Source organism: Magnolia sinica, chromosome 2, assembly GCF_029962835.1.
Source record: "Magnolia sinica isolate HGM2019 chromosome 2, MsV1, whole genome shotgun sequence".
NCBI lineage: Eukaryota > Viridiplantae > Streptophyta > Magnoliopsida > Magnoliales > Magnoliaceae > Magnolia > Magnolia sinica.
In genome coordinates this window covers 91,186,930-91,212,773 of record NC_080574.1, presented here as the reverse complement: position 1 = coordinate 91,212,773, position 25,844 = coordinate 91,186,930, and the positions used below count along the sequence as shown (strand labels likewise).

At 41.3% G+C, this 25,844-nt stretch overlaps 1 protein-coding gene and 1 long non-coding RNA gene across 2 annotated transcripts in view; one reads left to right on the top strand and one right to left on the bottom strand.

The window, feature by feature from the left end:
• Positions 1-25,844, bottom strand: part of LOC131237260 (ABC transporter G family member 37-like) — a 31,467-nt gene that overhangs the window by 3,143 nt on the left and 2,480 nt on the right. The gene's annotated exons all lie outside the window — the stretch shown is intronic.
• Positions 447-25,844, top strand: LOC131237261 (uncharacterized). The gene is made up of 2 exons (XR_009167145.1): positions 447-616; positions 25,287-25,844. It is a non-coding gene; the product is annotated as an uncharacterized LOC131237261 (long non-coding RNA).

The following is a 25,844-nucleotide window of genomic DNA, read 5'->3' as shown; positions in this document are numbered from 1 at the left end:
TGCATAGTGCCGCACTAACTCAACCGATGGAGTCTCGCGTCGGGCCATGCCACTAGGTGCTGCAAAAGTGAAGATATAGAGAAAGAGAGCGAGAGAGGAGAAAGAAGCAGAAAACAAGAGAGAGAGAGAGAGAGAGAGAGAGAGAGAGAGAGAGAGGAATAAAGAGAGAAGGAAGGATCGAGTCAGGGCTGCCGCACCAGGTGACTCAGACTGATCTGGTCGGGTTTTCCTCCAAATCATGGTGAGTCGGATTGAGTGGATCCTCCTGAGCACCTTAGAAGGAGAAGAGTTACAGAAAGAGAAGAAGAGAAGGAATAGAGAGAGGGAGAGTGGACGAGTTTGCCACTTTAGTTGAATTCCAGCCACGAGTTCAATGACTCAGTAAGTCAATGCGTTTGCAGATTCTAATGGTGGTCTGAGTCAGATAGCCAGGCTTGTCATCGAAAGAAAGAAATGAGAAATGAGGAAAGAGTAGCAGAAAAGAAAGAGAAAGAAGGAAGAAATGGGAAAGAAAAGAGAGTGAAAGAGAACCGAGTGACTCACCTGAGTCGACTCGACGAGTCAGCCCCTGAAACATGTGATCTGGGCTTGATTTACGTTAGTTCAGCCCCATAAGGTCAAGAATCCTAGGGTGGTGGTACATTGCATTTGATTCAAGTTGGGAGCAAGTTTTGGCACCGAGTCAAGTTAACTCGCTTTGGATAAGGTAATTAATCTCATAGATTCTAGAATTTCAGCTTAAATTCTAAGATAGCAATTCTCATATTGAATTTGAATCACCTTCTCTAAATGATAGATTCATACTATATTGTACTTTATCTAATATTTAGATTTCATCTTAGGGAATGACGTTGCGATCTAACTAAACAAACGGTTTAAAGTATGATTGAAATTGGATTCATGAATATGTGCTATTAATTCCAACTACATAGGAGGTCAATTCGACACTTGAAAGGTGAGGATCACCCTTCAAGCTTTTCTACATCTTGATGATTAGCTCTGTTATTTTTCCTTGTTCATTTATCTCATTAATTGCTTAATGTAGTGGATTGTTCTTACTGATTTGAATTTCTCAAGATAATTGATGAATTGAATTTGATGTGAATTAAATGCTTTTAATCTGATTTGAAAAGTACGCTTTAGATATGTATGTACTATCTCAATGATATTATACATGATTTAATTTGTTATTCATGATCACTTGATAGAATGATTGGAGGTCCTAGAACTAGTGGCCGTTTTGTCTAATAAATTAAACAAAATATTTATTGTAGACTTATCATCTTATGGATCGTTTATTGCCAAAGGAGCTTCGTGATAATCCCGTTTATTTACATCCTTGGGATGGGTCATTTGCCCTATGCGGCTTGATTTAATATTTGCCCTATGTGGCTTTAAGGAATCATCTTCATATAACCTGGCGATGACAAGTCCCACTTAAAGAACTATAATTGGCCACTAGTTGAGTAGGTTACCCTTAAAACATTATGTTTATTAGTTTCATGAGCCAAGGTGGTGGAATGAGACACTATGCCTGAGCTGTCAGCCTATGCTAGGTGATAGAACCCCCATAGTGACCGTTGAGCTTTTTAAAGATGATCGTTTGAAATTTGAGTAATAATGGTTAGGTTAATCATGTATTTTCATGGCATATATTATCATGGTCTTTTCCGGTTAACTAGTTATCCTTGGGCGTACCTTGAGTATTTTTTTGGTTGGATAGGTCACCTTGGGCGATCTATATATTATCATGGTCTTTTCTGGGTAGTTAGTTCTCCTTGGGTGTACCTTTGCGTATTTTTCTAGGTGACTAATCCTCCTTGGGTGATCTATGTATTATTACAGTCTTTTTCGGGTGGTTAGTTCTCCTTAGGCATACCTTTGCGTATTTTTTCGGGTGACTAATCCTCCTTGGGCGATCTATATATCATAGTCTTTTTTAGGTGACTAGTTCTCCTTGGGCGTACCTTTGAGTATTTTTCCGAGTGGCTAGTTCTCCTTGGGCGACTTTTTACCAGCTGAATGTGCATCCCTAGGTTTGTGAGCATATGCATATATCCATGCATTTAAACAAGATTATTTTGTGTGATTTATTTAATGAATGCGTATTTGATAAACCTCACCTAATTTTCATGATAATTGTTATACATTGTTTATGATAACTATACTTAATTATCTTGATGATACGATAAATCTTTGGGGTTATACCTCACTGGATAGCCATTGACTCTATCGAACCGTACTCAGTGTGCAGGAGACGTAGATGATGCGTACGCTGGTGTTCAGGAGGAATGGGATGAGCCAGCTGATCTTGCGACTCTCCATTCCTGATTTTATTTGTATTTAATTTATATCGTTATGTTTATAAAGGTTAAGATATTAGTTTATATAAGTTTTTGGGTAACCACTTGAAATCTTAGTTATGTGTGTTTGGCCTCCCTTCTATACTTGATTTACTCATATTCCATTAGTTTATTAACTATGATAAAAAGAGAAAAAATGTACGTGAAAATTCAGGATATTTTAAAGGTTAACACTCCGGTTTTTGGAAAACGAGTAGTATACTCGGGTTCCGGGAACCGGGGTGTTACAAATGGTATCAGAGAGAGTATAGACAAACCTTGCTTTTGGGAAACAAACTTATACAAACTTCAAATGTCTCAAGTTGAAATGTTGAGATTAGAAACTTGAACTTAGGTGAATCTTATGCAGACGGGATAAATTTTGAAAACGTAGAGACCTAAACTTAGGTCCCAATTGAAATTATTTAACCATTGAATGTATGTCGAATTCCCTCTAGACTTAGGGAAAGTTTGAGAATGTAGAGACCCAAATTAAGTTCCCATTATGAACTATTAATTGTCTGGACTCAGAAACCAAACACTAGGTTCCCTTAGAAATTTATTAGGAATGCCATTTGGATTTATGATAAATTTCATGGAAATTTGAAACCTTAGTCTCCTTTGAAATTTTTAGGACGAGTCATTTGAACATAGGGACAAGAACTTTGAATCCCATGAAAATTCTAGAATGGTTACTTGAATTTGGAAACTACCTAAGTACCATGGGAAAAAAAATTCCAACTATGATATATCGGAGGTTAAGAAGAATATTTCTTGAACTTGACTTTCAATGAACTTTTAAAAATCTAGGATTAAATTTTTTCCATAATTTTCCTTAAATGAAATGACATTGTCAAAACACTCAGTGCAGGAAATGAATTTAAGCATTATAGGAAATTCCCTATCCAGCGTATTGTGTATTAGATCAAATTTAAGCACTCTAAAAGCTTAAGAATCTATATTAGAGATTATAACTTGAATTCCTGAATATATCTCTCTAATTAGGAACAATACTTCTCACAATTTCCAATACTTAGGATTGATTAAAGGTGAAGTGATAGAATTTTAGGTAAAGTTTCAACCTTAGATTAGGTATATGGGAACTAGATTTGAGAATCTAGTTAAATGTAACCATTTCAAACTCAAATTCCATGTAGAAATTTAGGGGTAGTAACAAAATTTTGATGTAACTTCTTAATATATATATATATATATATATATATATATATATATATATATATATATATATATATATATATATATGATATAATTTCGCCTTTAGACATATACAAAATAGGGTACACATTTAAAATAATCAAATTGCTTGTAATATTAATAGTGGTGACGCATATTATCGAATCTCGAGGGCGAGATTCTTCTTTAAGGGGGGTAGATTGTAACAACCCCAAACTTTGATAATTAATACACACAAATATGCTTCAATAGGAAAGTAGTGACTGAGTAGAAATATTAAAACGGATATGCCTATTAGTAGAAATAATATGAGTGGGGAATTTCAAGAACGAAGTTCTTTTTAAGGGGGGTAGATTGTAACACCCCGTACTTTTTAGTATTCGAGTGTTTCCAGTTAAATCAATCTAACATGAACGCATGATAAAACGCATGTAACTTATGACTTACACCACGTTCAATTACTCACAATCCACCCTTGGATGACCCCTACGTCTCAATGTAGGATTACGGCGACACTAACGAGTTAACCCACGACTCAAATCCTGCCGTTGAGGCATGTGATGTCGCACCTAAACGCCTCAAGATCAACCTATAAACTCAATTATGCATCAATCTAATCATCAAGAACATTTTTGCCCATTGATTGAACTATCTACTAGTTGTTGTTACGATGGACCATCACATCCTTAGAGAAATTTAATTCTAAGATCTCAATAACTTTGATAGATAGGTATAGCTACAATTTTCATAATAAATCACAACAAAATTTATAATCATGCAATGAGGCCCATTTATATAATAAGAATCCTAAAACTTAAGGTACCTACCAAGAAGTGTAGGTCCCACATATTAAATATAAGGATAAATAATAATAATAGAGTAAAATAAATTATAACCGAGTAACAAAATTCTATACTAATTTAGTAATACACTACGTTGAGGGATTCATAGTAAAACGTTCATAAGTTTACCTTAGAACTTTTTCACTGTTGATTCTCAGATTTTAACCGATCTAACCGTCGAATCGATGAAAATTGGTAGTTAATGGCCGTATTTTAGTCAATATGGTCCACTAGAGCACTGGATCCGTCGCATATTTAGTAAGATGGCCCAGTTGGGCCTACAAATACTTATGAACGGAGTGGATTTCCCACAATCATCACCATGGGCCCCACATGGGTGCGCATGTACACTAGTACAAAAGCACCTGCAGTTCACTGGAAGATATTGCATAGTCAAACGGGTTTGACCCGCGTTTTCTTGCAAGTGGGAATAGCACCCTCTTTCACTGCTTTTGCAAATGGACGGACTGACGTCCGTAATTTTCATTCGTGGCCCACCATCAAAGATCACCTTGATGATCTGAATCACCCATATTATGGATAACCTAAATTCACCCAAATCTTCTGATTTTTACCCGTTGGATCGCTCATGTGCACACACAAACGCATGTGCAAAATGACTGTGCGCAACCACGTTTCCAAAAACGGAAACTACCAGGCTGGCAATCTGCGTGAGGAGAAATCCTCCAATCCTAGCCCTCCATTTAGGCGGCTCTCAGCCGTCCGATGCACTTGGTGTAGTGTTTTATGAAATAAAGAGATGGAAGGTGAGAGAAGCGGTGTGATGGTGCGTTGGCACAATCCCAGCCACCCATCCGTTTCAGAATAACCACCTTGAATCAATCCAAGGCATCCAAATCAGGATACAACATCCCAGGAAAACCTAAAACGCTAGCAACATGAGGGAAATCCGCTGCCGCAATAGGTTCTTCCCCATTTTTCCAAAAATCGAGCCGAGAGCTTCCAAGCTCTAACCGACTAGGAAATCTTCACTCAACCTTTGAAATCCTTCTTCCCCGAGCTCCCAGGGACGTAGACAAATTGTTCCATGCAAAGCCTTCGAAGAAACAAAGCTCCCTTTGGAATCCGCCATTAACGTTGGAGCTTCTTCGTCATTTGCTGCATAGTGCCACACCAACTCAACCGATGGAGTCTCGCGTCAGGCCATGCCGCTAGGTGCTGAAAAAGCGAAGATACAAAGAGAGAAAGCGAGATAGGGGAAAGAAGCAGAAAACAAGAGAGAGAGAGAGAGAGAGAGAGAGAGAGAGAAGGAAGGATCGAGTTAGGGCTGCCGTACCAGGTGACTCAGATAGATCTGGTCAGGTTTTCCTTCGAATCGTGGTGAGTCAGATTGAGTGGATCCTCCTGAGCAACTTAGAAGGAGAAGAGTTATAGAAAGAGAGAAGGAATAGAGAGAGGGAGAGTGGACGAGTTTGCCACTTTAGTTGAATTCCAGCCACGAGTTCAATGACTTAGTGAGTCAATGCGTTTGCAGATTCTAATGGTGGCTTGAGTCGGACAGCCAGGCTTGTCATCAAAAGAAAGAAATGAGAAATGAGGAAAGAGTAGCAGAAAAGAAAGAGAAAGAAGGAAGAAAGGGGAAAGAAAAGAGAGTGAAAGAGAACCGAGTGACTCACCTGAGTCAACTCGACGAGTCAGCCCCTGAAAGACGTGATCTGGGCTTGATTTAGGTCAGTTCAGCCCCCATCAGGTCAAGAATCCTAAGGAGGTGGTACATTGCATTTGATTTAAATTGGGAGCCAATTTTTGGCACCGAGTTAAGTTAACTCGGTTTGGACAATGTAATTAATCACATAGATTTTAAAATTTTAGCTTAAATTTGAAGATAGCAATCATTGAAATATGCTATTCTCATATTGAATTTGAATCACCACCTCTAAATGATAGATTCATACTATATTGTACGCTATCTAATATTTAGGTTTAATCTTAGGGAATGACATTGCGATCTAACTAAACAAACGGTTTAAAGTATGATTGAAATTGGATTCATGAACATGTGCTATCAATTCCAACTACATAGGAGGTCGATTCGACTCTTGAAAGGTGAGGATCACCCTTCAAGCTTTTCTACATCTTGATGATTAGCTTTGTTATTTTTCCTTGTTCATTTATCTTATTAATTGCTTAATGTAGTGGATTGTTCTTACTGATTTTAATTTCTCAAGATAATTGATGAATTGGATTCGATGTGAATTAAATGCTTTTAATCTGATTTGAAAAGTATGCTTTAGATATGCATGTGCTATCTCGATAATATTATACATGATTCAATTTGTTATTCATGATCACTTGATGGAATGATTGGAGGTCCTAGAACTAGTGGTTGTTTTGTCTAATAAATTAAACGAAACATTTATTGTGGACTTATCATCTTATGGATCGTTTATTGCCTAAGCGGCTTCTGGGATCCCTTTTATTTACATCCTTGGGATGGGTCGTTTGCCCTATGCGGCTTGATTTAATATTTACCCTACGTGGCTTTAAGGAATCATCTTCATATAACCTGGCGATGATAAGTCCCACTTGAAGAACTATAATTGGCCACTAGTTGACTAGGTTACGCTTAAAACATCATGTTTATTAGTCTCATAAGACAGGGATGGTGGAATGGGACATTATGCCTGAGCTGTCAGCCTATGCTGGGTGATAAAACCCCCATAGTGACCGTTGAGCTTTTTTAAGATGAACGTTTGAAATTTGAGTAATAATGGTTAGGTTAATCATGTATTTTTATGGCATATATTATCATAGTCTTTTCCGATTAACTAATTATCCTTGGGCGTACCTTGAGTATTTTTCGGTTGGCTAGGTCTCCTTGGGTGATCTATTTATTATCATGGTCTTTTTCAGGTGGTTAGTTCTCCTTGGGTGTACCTTTGCGTATTTTTCCGGGTGACTAATCCTCCTTGGGCGATCTATGCATTATTACAGTCTTTTCCGGGTAGTTAGTTCTCCTTAGGCGTACCTTTGCGTATTTTTTCGGGTCACTAATCCTCCTTGGGCAATTTATATATCATAGTTTTTTACGAGTGACTAGTTCTTCTTGGGCATACCTTTGAGTATTTTTCCAGGTAGCTAGTTCTCCTTGGGCGACTTTTTACCAGTTGGATGTGCATCCCCAGGTCCTTGAGCATATGCATATAGACATGTATTTAAATAAGATTATTTCGTGTGATTTATTTAATGAATGCGTATTTGATAAACCTCACCTAATTTCGATGATACTCATTATGTAATAATTGTTATACATTGTCTATGATAACTATGCTTAATTATCTTAATGATACGATAAATCTTGGGGGTTATACCTCACTGGATAGCCATTGACGCTATCGAACCATACTCAGTGTGCAGGAGACGCAGATGATGCGTACACTGGTGTTCAGGAGGAATGAGAGGAGCCAGATGATCTTGCGACTCTGCATTCCTGATTTTATTTGTATTTAATTTATATTATTATGTTTATAAAGGTTAAGATATTAGTTTGTATAAGTTTTTGGGTAAACACTTGAATTCTTGGTTATGTATGTTTGGACTCCCTCCTATACTTGATTTGCTCATATTCCGTTAGTTTATTAACTCTGATAAAAAGAGAAAAAAATGTACGTGAAAATTCAAGATATTTTAAAGGTTAACACTCGAGTTTTTGGAAAACGAGTAGTTTACTCGGGTTCCGGGAATCGGGGTGTTACAGATGGTATCAGAGAGAGTCTACACAAACCTTGCCTTTGGGAAACAAACTTATACAAACTTCAAATGTCTCAAGTTGAAATGTTGGAGATTAGAGACTTGAACTTAGGCGAATCTTATGTAGAGTGGATAAATTTTGAAAACGTAGAGACCTAAACTTAGGTCCCATTTGAAATTATTTAACCATTGAATGTATGTTGAATTCTATAACGCCCTGAAAATCGGGGGTCGAATAGGAGCCCAACTCCCGAGTTCCAATACATCACTTACGAAATATAGAAAATGATGATTAAATATTGTCTATATTAGTGCCTTAAACATGAGTGGGATTACACCAAACAGCATATCATACTTCAAAGACAGTTAAATTTCGCAAGTGGAAGACTGTGATAGTTATATAAAATATATAAACTGTTGTAAGTCTCCAAAGTGTGAACATGTTACTAGGTTAAATATGTATACATGTATACTCTAAAAATGGACAAAATGAATATACATGGGTGCTCCAAAATGTAAAATGACAACTGTAATGGCATCTAGACAGCATCCCTGTAACCCCGTCGATCAGAACAGGGTCTACATAGACCCGCCTGATAGCTGCATATAGGAGAACTCCTCCTCATCGAAAAAGACCGGCTCTACCTCGAATGCATCACCATCATCTGCAACTACAACAGGGTCTGTTTGGTGTTTAAAACACCATCCTAGAACGTGGGAGTGAGTGATCAACTCAGTGGAGTCATAAAGCAATCAGTCAAGCAATAATGATAGAGCAGTACAACACTCATATCCTAAATAATCTTGTTAATATAAGTATAATATACGATAATGATGTATGCCCTCGCCTGCACTCCCTCTTGTGACAACATCTCAAGATCGCAGCATGCAACACTCCCGCTATGCTCAACTCCAAAGCCAAAGGCACATGCAATGCGGTACATGTGCGTGATTAACCAAGTTCTTAATTAGACATATTCATACAACAGGATTGGGAAGCTAAGGCACCTCCCTTTATATCATAACCTAAATATTAATCCATTTAGGGTCGTCAATCCTAGTAGTCACATACGATAGGCAGTTTCCAGATCGCTACAGAGCGGCTCGTCACCTCAGCATAGGCCTGGTTTATACTCTAGTTTGCTACGGAAAGGCTCTTCACCTCAACGTAGTTTTTAATTTATGATCGAGGTCATTACGGGCTTGTCACCTGATTATAGGCCGACAGCTCGAATACAGTGTCTCATACCACCGTATTCGGCTCACGAGTCTGGGTTACTCACCAGACACTATGGGAAAGTTCGTCACCCTAGCGTAGGCTGACAGCATGACCACGGTGTCCTATACCATCATGCCCGACTCATGAGTCTTAGCGAATCTAGGTACCAAGGTTAAACGGGTTTGACACTGATAGTTGGTACCTTAGATTCAAACAGTAGTGTCCATACATGGTGAACATACATTGGGCCAATTGGGTTACTTGACAAGCTCGACTAGTACGAGCGTACGTCGACTTAATCGACATGAAATGCATAAGCATTCCGTGTGGCCTAACCACTACCATCAAATGACGTACGACTCGGATTCATCGAACGTATCCGTCGTGGCTAAATCAATTCGGCCACTGATCGTAAGCCATTACCGATTGCTTGGGCTACATTGTAGCCCCAATCACACTTCAAACTTTAACATTTATGTGTAACAACCAAAGCCAACATGTGACAACCAAATCTGAATATAAATCTTATCTGAGCATTTCAACATAACACATACTACACATGTTACAATACATAGGCAATTCATCTATCTATCACATAATAGTAAGGTAGGTTACATAAAGAAACTATAACCATAGATAAGGGGATTGAGAATCCTATCTCAACACCTTCATTACATACATTTAAACCAGCATTTTTTTATTCAGGCATTTTATTGAACACTTAGTCTACATATATTACATACATGTAATAAATCAGTTAAAACACCTGTTATAGCAAATCCTCCTACATAGGAGTTTCCACACGCACAACAATCACGTATTAGCAATCAATAATCATAGCAAGTACAAAACATAATTCCATATTCAAACATTTTAACAAACACTTAAAATGCATTCGAAATAGCCTAACCTACATATATATGTAATATGTTGAAACACCTAACTACGCATATGTGATAGTACTCAAGTTAGTCATAAATCATTAACTGACATTGAAAGCCTTGAAAACCATAACCTAAACGTTTATAGTCCGCACCTTACGCTGGTAGACACGTAACAAACTCAGTTCGTTCTCTAACTCGTCGTCCATAGCACAACTACAACCTACAGTATGAAATAGATTAGCTATTTCATCCTTTACTCTATTTGAAACCCTAAAATAGGTTAGGATTAGGATTTCTTACCCAAAAATGGAGCCAGAATCACTGGTATAGCGATACCGTAGCGGTGATACAGTACGTAGAGCGGCAGGGAAGAATCTTTGTAGCAAACCCTAGCTTTCCCTCACACTTCCTCTCTCTTTCCTTCTCTTTCTTTTTCTCTTCTCTCACCTAGGGTTAGAAATTCATATGTGAAGGGTGAAAGAGGGTTTTAGACCTTTATATAAGCCAAGGACTGATGGAAATGGCCCCAAGACCAAGGTATATTTAGGTTATAGCCAAAGACTGGTCGTTTCGGTCCAACGGAGCTGTTCGGGAGGCCCCTTTTCTACATGCGGTCAGACTTAAGCTCCCTGACATTGGATCTAGTTCATGCTAAGTTTTCAGTCCAATCGGATTTGTGGATCGACAGTGGCAGACCAGTTTCAGTTCAATGGTCGCCGATACTCGATCAGGGTTACAAGTACACTGACCTATGTTGAAATTTTTTTCTGATCCGAGGGTGTAATTGGGTCAGAATCTGACAGTCTAAGTCCTTAGATTTGTCTTGCAAGTGAATGACTCAATTCAGTTAAGTTTTAGTTCATTTCCTAAAGATATTCGCGTTCTTCACACACTTTGCTCCGGGCCCAAGTTATGCGTTTCTAAATGCCTTTAGGACTTGATTTTCGAGATGGTTGTCAAGTCCAGTAATGCAATCACAACCATATAGTTCTTGGGGCAATCGTACTTTCGACGTGTGGTCCAGGTCTGATATGGAGTTTCTATGCGTTCCCAAGAGCAACTGAGTTTTGAGATGGATCCTAAGTTTTTAGGCAATGTAGCGTTAGCGATCCTACAAATTTTGGGTCATACAGATTGTATTTAAAGTGATTAGTGCTAATTTCATAGATAACCTAGTTTAGCACTAGTTAATTCTCGCTTAATTTCTAAGGGTTTGGTCCTTTGTGATTTCTGCTTGAGGTAGTACTCGGGTCTTTATACACATTTTTCCAAGACATTACAATCTACCCCCCTTAAAGAAAAATTTCATCCTCGAAATTAGTACCTTTTCGTACTCCTTGAGAATCTGAGGGTAGTTCTTTTGGACCTCGGCTTCCGTTTCCCAAGTAGCTTCTTCCTCAGTGTAGTGCATCCACAGAACCTTCACAAGTGGAATCACCTTACTACGCAACACCTGCTCCTTCCTATCCAGAATACGTGTCGGTCGCAGTATATAAGTGGCATCTTCACTCAACTGTACCTGCTCCCACTTGATAATGTGGGAACGGTCAGGAACATATTTCTTCAACATCGATATATGAAATACGTTGTGCACGCTTACGAGTGGTGTGGGCAAAGCTAGGCGGTACGTTACCACCCCCACTCGATCCAGTATCTGGAATGGGCCAATAAATCTCGGCGTGAGCTTTCCCTTTTTGCCAAACCGAAGAACTCCCTTCATTGGGAAAACCTTCAGGAATACGGGAAAACCTTCAGGAATACATGGTCCCTGACCTCGAACTTTAGCGATCGCCGCCTCGTATCGGCGTAGCTCTTCTGCCTACTCTGTACTGTCAGGAGTTGACGCCTGATAATGTTGATTTTTTCTAAAGTCGCCTGAACTAACTCTGAGCCAATCAAGCTCTTCTTGCCAACCTCTGCCCAATAATGCGGTGCTCGACAGGGGCGCCCATACAAGGCCTCATAGGGAGCCATGCCAATAGTTGCCTGGAAGCTGTTGTTATAAGAGAACTTTGCATAAGGAAGACAGTCATCCCAACTATCCTTGAAGTCAAGCATACAAGCTCGCAACATATCTTCCAACACCTGATTTACCTGTTCCATCCGCCCATCAGTTTGTGGGTGGAACACGGTACTGAACTTCAATTTCACACCCATTGCTTCCTAGATACAAGTCCAGAAGATAGATGTGAATCACGTGTCGTAGTCCGACACGATCTCCATAGGAGCTCCATGCAGACGCACTATCTCCTTGATGTACAACCTGGCCAACTTGTCTGCGAAGTTCGAAACTCTAATAGGGAGAAAATGGGCCGATTTCGTCAATCGGTCACGATCACCCAAATGGAGTCATGTCCCTTCCTCATCTTCGGCAGCCCTAATATAAAATCCATAGAGATGAAATCTTATTTCCATTCAGCTAGGGGCATGGGTTGAACCAGTCCAGAAGGTTGGCGATGTTCGGCCTTGACCTGCTGGCACATGAGACAACATGATACATACTCTGCTATGTGGACCTTCATGTTGTCCCACCAGTACGATCGCTTCATGTCACGGTACATCTACGTACTGCCAGGATGCATTGCCATCCTCAAATTGTGAGCAGCTTCGAGAACTTCCTTCCTTAGGTCATGAAGATCTAGGATGCATAGGCGGCCACGATAATGTAAGCCTTCATCTCTGCTAACTCTCCATTCTGAGTCCTCATCTGCACTAACCTACTCTCTCATCTTCACCAATAGCTCGTCATCTTTCTGAGCCGCGATGATCCTATCATCAATAAGTGGCTATACCCGAATATGTGCGATGCTCTCGAGCAGCTCCTCTACCGTAAGTTTCTGCTCAAAGTCTCGCACAAATTCTACCATATCCCACTCTGCTACCATCAGCGGAGCAGCAAATGCTATTGTCTTCTTGCGGCTCAACGCGTCTGCCACAAGGTTGGCCTTGCCGGGATGGTAGGAGACCTCGAACTTGAAGTCCTTCAAGGTTTCCATCTACCGCCGCTGCTCATATTTAAGTCCCACTGCATGAATATGTACCTGAGGCTCTTGTGGTCACAAAAGAGCTCGAACTCCTCTCCATAGAGGTAATGTCTCTAGAGATTCAATGCAAAGATGACGGCTGCTAACTCCAGGACATGTGTGGGGTAATTTTCCTCGTGTTTTCTCAACTACTGCGATGCATAGGCAATAACCCTGTCCTTTTGCATAAGGACACAACCTAAACTGACACGAGACGCGTCGGTATATATCGTATACTTAACCCCTTGCTCTGGTAATACTAGCATAGGGGCAGATGTCAACCTGTCCATTAGATCACGAAACGCTGCTTCTGCCTTCTCATTCTAGGCAAACTTAAAATCCTTCCAAGTCAGCCGAGATAATGGCTTGGCTATCTTGGAGAAGTCTCTAATGAATCGACAGTAGTAGCCTGCCAGGCCAAGAAAACTCCTCACCTCGGTAACCGAACTAGGCTGCTCCCAGTCCTGAACTGCGGATACCTTAGCAAGGTCCACAACTACCCCTTCCTTGGACACCACATGTCCCAGGAACTTAACTTCTTCTTTCTAGAAGTCACACTTCTTGTACCGTGCAAACAACTGGTTCTTCCTGAGAGTATTGAAGATTGCTCGCAGGTGCTCCTCGTGATCTTCCTGACTCTTAGAGTATATCAGGATGTCATCAATAAACACAATGATGAATCAGAAAAGAAACGGCCGAAACACCCTGTTCATCAAGTCCATGAACACGGCTGGTGCATTCGTAAGGCCGAACGACATAACGAGAAACTTATAGTGCCCAAAACTGGTCCTGAAAGTTGTCTTCTACACGTCCTCATCCCTGACGCGCAACTGGTGATACCCTGACTATAAGTCGATCTTCATGAAGTACTGCACCCCCTTCAAATGATCGAATAGGTCATCTATCCTGGGCAAAGGATACTTATTCTTCACTGTTACTTGGTTCAACCTGCGATAATCAATACATAATCACAGAGATCCATCATTCTTCTTCACAAACAGCATAGGTGCTCCCCACGGAGACACGCTAGGCCATATAAAGCCCGCATCTAACAGATCATCTATCTATTTCCTCAGTTCCTCCATCTCACATGGAGGCATGCGATAGGTCGGTAGTGAAATGGGTGTCGCACCTGGCACAAGATCAATCATAAAATCGATCTTGCGCTGAGGAGGCAATCCAGGTATCTTCCTGAACACTTCCTCAAAATTCCAAACTACTGGCGTGTTCCCAAGTGTTAGACCATCATCCTTCTTCAATAAGGAAGCGTAACAAAGAACTTGAAAATGGCAACTGACCTGCACGGGAAAAGTAAAAGTCGTGTCGTCAGGCCCGAGGGCTGTCACTAGTCGGGTCTCGCAGTCGATCTCGACCCTCATTTCATTAAGCCAATCCATACCAAGGATGACGTCAAAATGGTATATCGTGATGACGATCAGGTCAATGCATATTGTCCTGCTCCCTAGGTCTACCAAGCAACCCTCACACATCTTAGTGGCTTCTGTAAAAGTTCCTAGTGCTGCAATAACTCTCACCCCAACCATCGGGGTCGTATTCAGCCCTAGGCGCTTGACTGCAGAACATGATATCACCAAAATAGTGGACCCGATGTCCACCAGTAGAAATACGGGGGTACCTTGGATGTGGGCAGTGACCTCAAAAGCTAAAGGCGCCGAAGTTGCTGAATTAGACACTTCGGCTGTAAGTGCATGTACTCACGCCTACTGAGAATGGTTGGGCTGCGGTACCATGGGCCGTTGAGGCGGCCTAAATCGGGGTGCAGGAGGCTGGAAAGATGGATGTGGTGGTGCTGACCGCAGGGATGGAGTCGAGAGAGGTGGTGGCATCTGTCGGTTGATCATCTGAGGGGGCGTAAAGCCGTTGTCCCTCATCCTGGTGAAACAGTACATGTCAGCATGGCCCGACCTCTGACAGTAGGTTCACCATATATCAGATCATCTCATCAGGGCTGGCGCAGCTGCAAGTCTAGGAGGCGAATCTGTCCGGGGCCTCTTGCCGAGGAATGGCCGACTCGGTAGATCTGGTCGAGGCCTCTTGCCGAGGAATGGCCGACTCGGTAGATCTGGTCGAGGCCTCTGACTCATGGGTGCACGCGTGGGAGATAAACGATCTCTATCCTGCTCTGCTCGCAAAGACTTGTTCACTAGCTCAGTATAAGTGGATATGCTAGCACAACATATCTTCGAGCAAATCTTGGGTCACAGACCCTTAGAGAAGCATCGCATCGTTATCGGCTGATTGACCAAAATCAAAGGAGCATACCTAGCCAGCTCTATGAACCTGTTCTCGTACTCTGCCACTGTCATGCCTCCCTGTTGGAGGTGAATGAACTCACTCTCCTTCTTGTGGTGGTACGTGAGGGGGAAATATTTCTCATGGAAGCGCGTCTCATAGGCCTCCCACGTCCACACGTATCTGATAGCAATAGTGCGGAGAATGTTATCCCACCATAAGCTGGCCTCCTTCTCAAACATGAAGGTGACTAACTCAACCTGCTCTGCCTCAGTACAGTGTAGCAGCTTTAGCATCTTAAAGATGCAGTCAAGGCAATACTCGCCTCCGCCAAGGTGGGAGGCTGCAAGCGCTAGAATCGCTCGAAAAGGCCGCTAGCACTCGTATTGCCCCGCAAGCTGCACAAGAGGTGCAAGAGGAACCACACCCATGCTCTGGGCAAAGACCCCTGCGATGGTGGCTAAAAACTGCTGCTGCTGTTAGTGCTGTTGTTGCTGCTGTTGTTAGTGTTGTTGTTGCTGCTGCTGCATTAGTAGAATCATCTGTTCCAACCTATCAGTAGGAGGAGTAGATTGAGGCACGTAAGGTGTCGAGGTAGACGCACAGTTCTGCTCAGGAAACGATGGTGCAACAGGTGTAGGCCCATTAGTGGGGCCAGTGGCCGACTGAGAATCCAGCATAGTACCGTGAGTCGGGCCCAAAATGGGGTCCGTATGGCTATCACTCAGGGGAGGTGCCCCGTCAATCGAATCACCAAGAGTGTGACGTGCCGTACTCCGTGTGACCTTAGGTGGCATTCCCTATATACAACATAGGGTGCAACCCAGGTCAGATTCAACATGCTCACAAACTCAACTACACAGCATTCACCCATAGCTTAAGGAAACTTCATGCATTTCATTTATCAAAATTGTCACAATACATGAGACATAGTGTTACATGAATCATGACAAAAGATACATGTGAGCTAATACAACCAAGGCTTCAAATGCTAAAACATACTACCAAACTACCACACTACTAAGCCTATCGAGGCTACACATAAAAACAAGCAAACAAAGCAAAATAAAAGACGACTACATGCACAACTAGTTGTCAGAATCCGACAATGGTGGAGGTGCATTCTTGTCCTGTACACAGCACAAGATAGCCCTCAAGTTGCGAGACACCTTTTTGAATTTTCGTTTCATGAAGGCCTCGTTCTCTTCAAGCTTGGCTCGAGTCTCTCTAAATTCGGCCCGGACCAGCCTGACCTCTTGTCGCAGGGCGGCTTGGCCCTCCTCGATTCGAGCCTAGCGGGCTTCTGATGTAGCCCAGTTATTATCACGCTTGCGCGTAGCAGGAGGAGAGGCCACATTAAGGCCTTGGGCCTCCATTTCTTCCTCTTCTTGCCCTTCCTCCTCACCACTGGTGTCATCTTCATACCATCCTCACCACTTCCTTCTTCTTCCTCGCCACTTTGTTCCTCACCCTCACTTTCCTCGATCTCATCACTTTCCCCTTCGCTATCATCACTCTGCTCCCTAAGGCAGCCTCGGCGTTGCCTTTCACCATTCCTCATATTGTCAAGCGTGCTTGTATTGATAATATGGATTGGGGTGACATCATCCATATGGAGTAGGAAGCTGTAGTGGTGGGCGATCTTGCAAATCAGTTGGTCGAATGGCAACACGGTGCTTTCCCTATTAGACCTCGCCACTTTGATTATCTGCGTCAGGATGAGAGTAGGCAGACATACTTTGTCTCCTTTTCCAACTCGAAATAAGAAGTCCACCATGAACCTCATGCACTCGGTGTGATTACTTGATCAGGGATACACGTTATATGTGCATATGTTGTGGAGCAGACGAAAGTCATTTGTCATCTTTGTTGAAGCGAGGCCAGTCCCCCGCCTCTAATGCTTGAGCTAGCCACAGAGGAATCGCGTGCAGAGTCTCTTCTCCCGCTTACTAGCGTAATCCTTCTCGCTAGCATGCACCAATCCCTTCTCAACACCCATGACACGAACAATATCATCCACACCAATCGTTACCTCCCGCTACCCAGAGGAATTGTAAACTGGAAGGGCTTATATATCGAATTCCGAATGAGGGCATAAAAAGTGAGTATAGTGTTTGTGCTTGCAGGCTCCTTTCCCTCAAATATGGGCCCCCACCCCTTTTCTAGAAGGAAGTCAATCACTGGATACATCCCGAACATCTTCTCATCTACGTGCGCCTCAAACACGACCTTGCGTTTGCAGAACTTACTGAGTTCGATGTTCGGTAGTAGGGATCTCTCCAACGGAATACGAGGATCGAGGTCCCGCTTGGATCTCCATTCTTGCTCAGCACTGGTACTTGCTTTGACGTCCACCCTCCTCATAGGACGACGTGGTCGGCTTGGCCTGGCCTCATCTGGGGCCGCTCTTTTCCTCGTCATGAGAGACAAGAGTTTAGAGATGGAGAAGATGGTGGTGACCACTTCAAAGAAAGCCATGGAAATAGGATGGGTTGGTGAGTTTTGTAGTTTTGAGACACACCAATGGGTTTGTGTACTCAATTTGGGAAGGAAAAGGAAGATGGTGTGAAAATGGAAGGAAAAGGGGTGTCTTGAAGGTATGGAGGAAGATTTGAGAGGAGATTGAAAGAGGTAGTAGGATTTGAATCAATTAGAAAGAGAAATAAGGAGGTAGTGATGATGAAGGAAGAAGATTTGAAGCCTGAAGATGGGTTTAGTGCAATGGGTTAAAGAGGAAGAAAGATTTAAGGGGTTTGGAAGAGAATATGGAGTGGAGGGGGTTGGAATTTTTGCAAAAACATCCAAATTTGGGTTTTTAGAGAGGGGAGAGGGGTCCCACACATGTGTGGAGGACCCCACAGATGATCGGTTGGCAAGGCCCCTGCTGGGTGGACGGAGGCTCCACCCGGGCGCTGCCTAGCCGGGTGAAGTCTCGCCGATCTGGAGGAGGCTTCATCGGGTGTCTGTCTGGCCGGTGGTGGCTCTGCACGGGGGTAGTGTCCACCCCCTTGGGACGTCAGAAATGCATGGGACCCACCTCGGATCCCATCGAAAGTTGGTGCATGGCCCCCCACACTTGTTCGAGACACGTTCGAGCCTCATATTGCGAGTATTCACGCTTTTGACGTGTTTTGTGTGTGGGATTGATTGAATTGACGTCCATACTCGTCAATTGACGGACTAGAGGGAGATTAGGATCATTTTACATGGTCAAAGGTGCCTACGGGGTGGACTACGATGGTCAGTTTCGGTCGAATCCAACGATCGACGAAACTGGAAATCCTATAACCATTTCTACATTTTATCGCCCCCTCCTAAGTCAAAGTATGTCAATGGGCATCGTGTGACCATAAATCAGGTCTAGTTTAATCTAAATCATGCTCTAATACCAACTTGTAATGCCCTAAAAATCGGGGGTCGAGTAGGAGCCCAACTCCCGAGTTCCAACATATCACTTATGCAACATAGAAAGTGATGATTAAATGTTGTCTGTATTAGTGCCTTAAACATGAGTGTGATTACATCAAACAACATATCATACTTCAGATACAGTTAAATTTTGCAAGCGAAAGACTGTGATAATTATATAAAATGTATAAACTATTGTAAGTCTCTAAAGTGTGAACATGTTACCAGGTTAAATATATATACATGTATACTCCCAAAACGGACAAAATGAATATACATGGGTGCTCCAAAATGTAAAATGACAAGTGTAATGTCATCTAGACAGCATCCCTGTAACCCCATCGATTAGAACATGGTCTATATAAACCCGCCTGATAGTTGCATATAGGAGAACTCCTCCTCATTGAAAAAGACCGGCTCTACCTCGAAAGCATCGCCATCATCTGCATCTACAACAGGGTTTGCTTGGTATTTAAAACATCGTCCCAGAACATGGGAGTGAGTGATCAACTCAGTGGAGCCATAAAGCAAAGGTTAACATGTTATCAATTCAGTCAAGTAATAATGATAAAATAGTACAACACTCATGTCCTAAATACTCTTGTTAATGCAAGGATGATATGCAATAATGATGTATGCCCTCGCCTGCACTCCCTCTTGCGACAACATCTCACGATCGCGGCATGCAACATTCCCGCTGTACTCAACTCCAACGCCAAAGGCACATGCAATGCGGTGCATGTGCGTGATTAGCCAATTTCTTAATTAGACATATTCATATAGCAGGATTAGGAAGCTAAGGCACCTCCCTTTATATTATAACCCAAATATTGATCCATCTAAGGTCGTCAATCCTAGTAGTCACATACGATAGGCAGTTTTCAGGTCGCTACGGAGCAGCTCGTCACCTCAGCATAGGCCTGGTTTATACTCTAGTTTACTACGAAAAGGCTCGACACCTTAACGTAGTTTCTAATTTATGCTCGAGGTCACTACGGGCTCGTCACCTGATCGTAGGCCGACAACTCGAATATAGTGTTCCATACCACCGTATTTAGCTCACGAGTCTGGGTTGCTCACTGGACACTACGGGGAGGCTCGTCACCCCAACGTAGGCCAACAGCTTGACCACGATGTCCCATACCACCATGTCCAACTCATGAGTCTTAGCAGATCAAGGTACCAAGGTTAAACGGGTTTGGCACTGATAAGTTGGTACCTTAAATTCAAATAGTAGCGTCCATACATGGTGAACATACATCAGGCCAATCGGGTTACTTGACAAGCTCGACTGCTACGAGCGTACGTTGACTTAATCGATATGAAATGCATGAGCATTCCATGTGGCCTAACCACTGCCGTCAAACGACGTACGACTCGGATTTGTGGAACGTATCCATCATCGCTAAATCAATTCAGCCACCGAACATAAGCCGTTACCGATTGCCTGAGCTACATTATAGCCCCAATCACAATTCAAACTTTAACATCCATGTGTAACAACCAAAGCCAGCATGTGACAACCAAATCTGAATATAAATCTTATCTGAGCATTTCAACATAACACATACTACACATGTTACAATACGTAGGCAATTCATCTATCGATCATATAGTAGTAAGGTAGGTTACATAAAGAAACTGTAACCATAGATAAGGGGATTGAGAATCCTATCTCAACACCCTCATTACATACACTTAAACCAGCATTTTCTCATTTAGGCATTTTATCGAACACTTAGTCTACACATATTACATACATGTAATAAATAAGTTAAAACACATTTTATAGCAAATCCTCCTACATAGGAGTTTCCACACGCACAACGATCACGTATTAGCAATCAATAATCATAGCAAGTACAAAATATAATTCCATATTCATTTAAACATTTTAACAAGCACTTAAAATGCATTCGAAATAGCCTAACCTACATATATATGTAATATGTTGAAACATCCTAACTACGCATATGTGATAGTACTCAAATCAGTTATAAATCATTAACTGACATTGAAAGCCTTGAAAACCATAACCTATATGTTTATAGTCCGCACCTTACACCGGTAGACACGTAACAAACTCAATTCATTCTCTAACTCGTCGTTTATGGCACAACTGCAACCTACAGTATGAAATAGATTAGCTATTTCATTCTTTACTCTATTTGAAACCCTAAAATAGGTTAGGGTTTGGATTTCTTATCCGAAAATGGAACCAGAATCGCTGGTATAACAATATGGTAGTGGTGATAGATACGTAGAGCGGCAGGGAAGAATCTCTGCAGCAAACCCTAACTTTCTCTCACACCTTCTCTCTCTTTCCTTCTCTTTCTTTTTCTCTTCTCTCACCTAAGGTTAGAAATTAGTATGTGAAGGGTGAGAGAGGGTTTTAGGCCTTTATATAAGCTTAGGACTGATGGAAATAGCCCCAGGGCCAAGGTATACTTAGGTAATAGCCAAAGACTGGCCGTTTCGGTCCAACGGAGCTGTTTTGGAGGCCCCTTTTCTCCATGTAGTCGGACTTAAGCTCCCTGACATTGGATCTAGGTCAGGCTAAGTTTTCAATCCAATCAGATTTGTGGATTGACAGTGGTGGACCAGTTTCAGTCAACGGTTGTCGGTACTCGATCAGGGTCACAAGTACACTGACCTATGTTGAAAATTTTCTCTGATCCGAGGGTGTAATTGGGTCAGAATATGACGGTCTGAATCCTTAGATTTGGCTGGCAAGTGAACGACTCAATTCACTTAAGTTTTAGTTCATATCCTAAAGATATTCGCATTCCTCACACACTTTGCTCCGGGCTCAAGTTATGCATTTTTGGATGCCTTTAAGAAGTCAAGTCCAATAATACAGTCACAACTGTATAGTTCTTGGTGCAATCAGACTTTCAACGTCTGGTCCAGGTCTGATACGGAGTTTCGATGCATTCCTAAGAGCAACTGGATTTTGAGATGGATCCTAAGTTTTTAGGCAATGTAGCGTTAGCGATCCTAAAGATTTTGGGTCATACAGATCGTATTTAAAGTGATTAGTGCTAATTTCATAGATAACCTAGTTTAACACTAGTTAATTCTTACTTAATTTCTAAGGGATTTGGTCCTTAGTGGTTTCTGCCTGAGGTGTTGCTCGGGTCTTTGTACGGATTTTTCCGAGACATTACAAATTTCATCTAGACTTAGGGAAAGTTTGAGAATGTAGAGACCCAAATTAAGTTCCCATTATGAACTATTAATTATCTGGACTCAAAAACCAAACACTAGGTTCCCTTAGAAATTTATTAGGAATGCCATTTTGATTTATGATAAATTCCATGGAAATTTGAAACCTTAGCCTCCTTTGAAATTTTTAGGACGAGTCATTTGAACATAGGGACAAGAACTTTGAATCCCATGTAAATTCTATAATAGTTACTTAAATTCGGAAACTACCAAAGTACCATGGGAAAACAAATTCCAACTATGATATATCTGAGGTTAAGAAGAATATTTCTTGAACTTGACTTTCAATGAACTTTTAAAAATCTAGGATTTAATTTTTTCCATAATTTTCCTTAAATAAAATGACATTGTCAAAACACTTGGTGAGTTAAATGAATTTAAGCATTATAGAAAATTCCCTATCCAGCGTATTGTGTATTAGATCAAATTTAAGCACTCTAAAAGCTTAAGAATCTATATTAGAGATTATAACTTGAATTCCTGAATATATCTCTCTAATTAGGAACAATACTTCTCACAATTTCCAATACTTAGGATTGATTAAAGGTGAAGTGATAGAATTTTAGGTAAATTTTCAACCTTAGATTAGGTATATGGGAACTAGATTTGAGAATCTAGCTAAATGTAACCATGTCGAACTCAAATTCCATGTAGAAATTTAGGGGTAGTGACAAAATTTTGATGTAACTTCTTAAAAATATATATGATATAATTTCACCTTTAGACATATACAAACTAGGGTACACATTTAAAATAATCAAATTACTTGTAATATTAATAGTGGTGACGCATATTATTGAATCTCGAGGGCGAGATTCTTCTTTAAGGGGGGTAGATTGTAACAACCCCAAACTTTGATAATTAATACACACAAATATGCTTCAAAAGGAAAGTAGTGAATGAGTAGAAATATTAAAACAGATATGTCTGTTAGTAGAAATAATATGAGTGGGGAATTTCAGGGATGAAATTATCTTTAAGGAGGTTAGATTGTAACACCCCGTACTTTTCAGTACTCGAGTGTTACCAGTTAAATCAATATAGCATGAATGCATGATAAAACGTACGTAACTTATGACTTACACCACGCTCGATTACTCACAATCCACCCTTGGATGACCCCTACGTCTCAATGTAGGATTACGACGACACTAACGAGTTAACCCATGATCCAAATTCGGTCGTTGAGGCGTGTGATGTCGCACCTAAACGCCTCAAGATCAACCTATAAACTCAATTATGCATCAATCTAACCATCAAGAACACTTTTTCCCATTGATTGAACTATCTACTAGTTGTTGTTAAGACAGACCATCACATCCTTAGATAAATTTAATTCTAAGATCTCAATCACTTTGATAGACAGGTATAGCTACAATTTTCATAACAAATCATAACAAAATTTATAATCATTCAATGTGGCCCATTTATATAATAAGAATCCTAAAACTTAAGATACCTACCAAGAAGTGTAGGTCCTACATATTAAATATACGGATAAATAATAATAGTAGAGTAAAATAATTTATAACCAAGTAACGAAATTCTATACTAATTTAGTAATACACTACATTGAGGGATTCATACTAAAAACGTTCATAAGTTTACCTTAGAGCTTTTTGACTGTCGATTCTCAGATTTGAACCGATCCAACCGTCAAATCGATGAAAATGGTAGTTAATGCCCGTATTTCAATCAATATGGTCCACCAGAGCACTGGATCCGTCATATATTTAGTAAGATGGCCCAGTTGGGCCCACAAAGACTTATGAACGGAGTGGATTTCCCACAAGCATCACCATGGGCCCCACATTGATGTGCATGTACACCGGTGCAAAAGCACCCGCGGTGCACTGGAAGATATTGCACGGTCAAACGGGTTTGACCCGCGTTTTCCCGCAAGTGGGAATAACTCCCTCTTTCACTACTTTTGCAAATGGACGGACTGATGTCTGTAATTTTCGTTCGTGGCACTCCATCAAAGATCACCTTGATGATCTGAACCGTCCATATTATGGAGAACTTAAATTAACCGAACCCTACCTATTTTCACCCGTTGGATCGCTCATATGCACACACAAACGCACGTGCAGGAAGACTATACGCAACCACGTTTCCAAAAATGAAAACTGCCAGGCTGGCAATCTGCGTGAGGAGAAATCCTCCAATCCTAGCCCTCCATTTAGGTGGCTCTCAGCCGTCCGATGCACTTGGTGTAGGGTTTTATGAAATAAAGAGATGGAAGGTGAGAGAAGCGGTGCGATGGTGCGTTGGCACAATCCCAGCCACCCATCCGTTTCAGAATAACCACCTTGAATCAATCCAAGGCATCCAAATCGGGATATAACATCCCAGGAAAACCTAAAACGCTAGCAACATGAGGGAAATCCGCTGCCGCAATAGTTTCTTCCCCATTTTTCCAAAAATCGAGCCGAGACCTTCCAAGCTCTAACCGACTAGGAAATCTTCACTCAACCTTTGAAATCCTTCTTTCCTGAGATCCCAGGGATGTAGACAAATTTTTCCATGCAAAGCCTTCGAAGAAATAAAGCTCCCGTTGGAATCCGCCATTAACGTCGGAGCTTCTTCCTCATTTGCTGCATAGTGCCGCACCAACTCAACCGATGGAGTCTCGCGTAGGGCCACGCCGCTAGTTGCTGAAAAAGCGAAGATACAAAGAAAGAGAGCGAGATAGGGGAAAGAAGCAGAAAACAAGAGAGAGAGGAATAGACAGAGAAGGAAGGATCGAGTTAGGGCTGCCGCACCAGGTGACTCAGACAGATCTGGTCGGATTTTCCTCCGAATCGTGGTGAGTCGGATTGAGTGGATCCTCCTGAGCACCTTAGAAGGAGAAGAGTTATAGAAAGAGAAGAAGAGAAGGAATAGAGAGAGGGAGAGTGGACGAGTTTGCCACTTTAGTTGAATTCCAGCCACGAGTTCAATGACCCAGTGAGTCAATGCGTTTGCAGATTCTAATGGTGGCCTGAGTCAGACAGCCAGGCTTGTCTTCGAAAGAAAGAAATGAGAAATGAGAAAAGAGTAGCAAAAAAGAAAGACAAAGAAGGAAGAAAGGGGAAAGAAAAGAGAGTGAAAGAGAACCGAGTGACTCACCTGAGTCGACTCGACAAGTCAGCCCCTAAAACACGTGATCTTGGCTTGATTTAGGGCAGTTCAGCCCCCATAAGGTCAAGAATCCTAGGGTGGTGGTACATTGCATTTGATTCAAGTTGGGAGCCAAGTTTCGGCACCGAGTCGAGTTAACTCGGTTTGGACAAGGTAATTCATCTCATAGATTTTAAAATTTTAGCTTAACTTCCAAGATAGCAATCATTGAAATATGCTATTCTCATATTGAATTTGAATCACCTTCTCTAAATGATAGATTCATACTATATTGTACGCTATCTAATATTTAGGTTTAATATTGCGGAATGACGTTGCGATCTAACTAAACAAACGGTTTAAAGTATGATTGAAATTGGATTCATGAACATGTGCTATCAATTCCAACTACATAGGAGGTCGATTCGACTCTTGAAAGGTGAGGATCACCCTTCAAGCTTTTCTACATCTTGATGATTAGCTCTGTTATTTTTCCTTGTTCATTTATCTCTTTAATTGCTTAATGTAGTGGATTGTTCTTACTGATTTTGATTTCTCAAGATAATTGATGAATTGGATTTGATGTGAATTAAATGCCTTTAATCTGATTTGAAAAGTACGCTTTAGATATGTATGTGCTA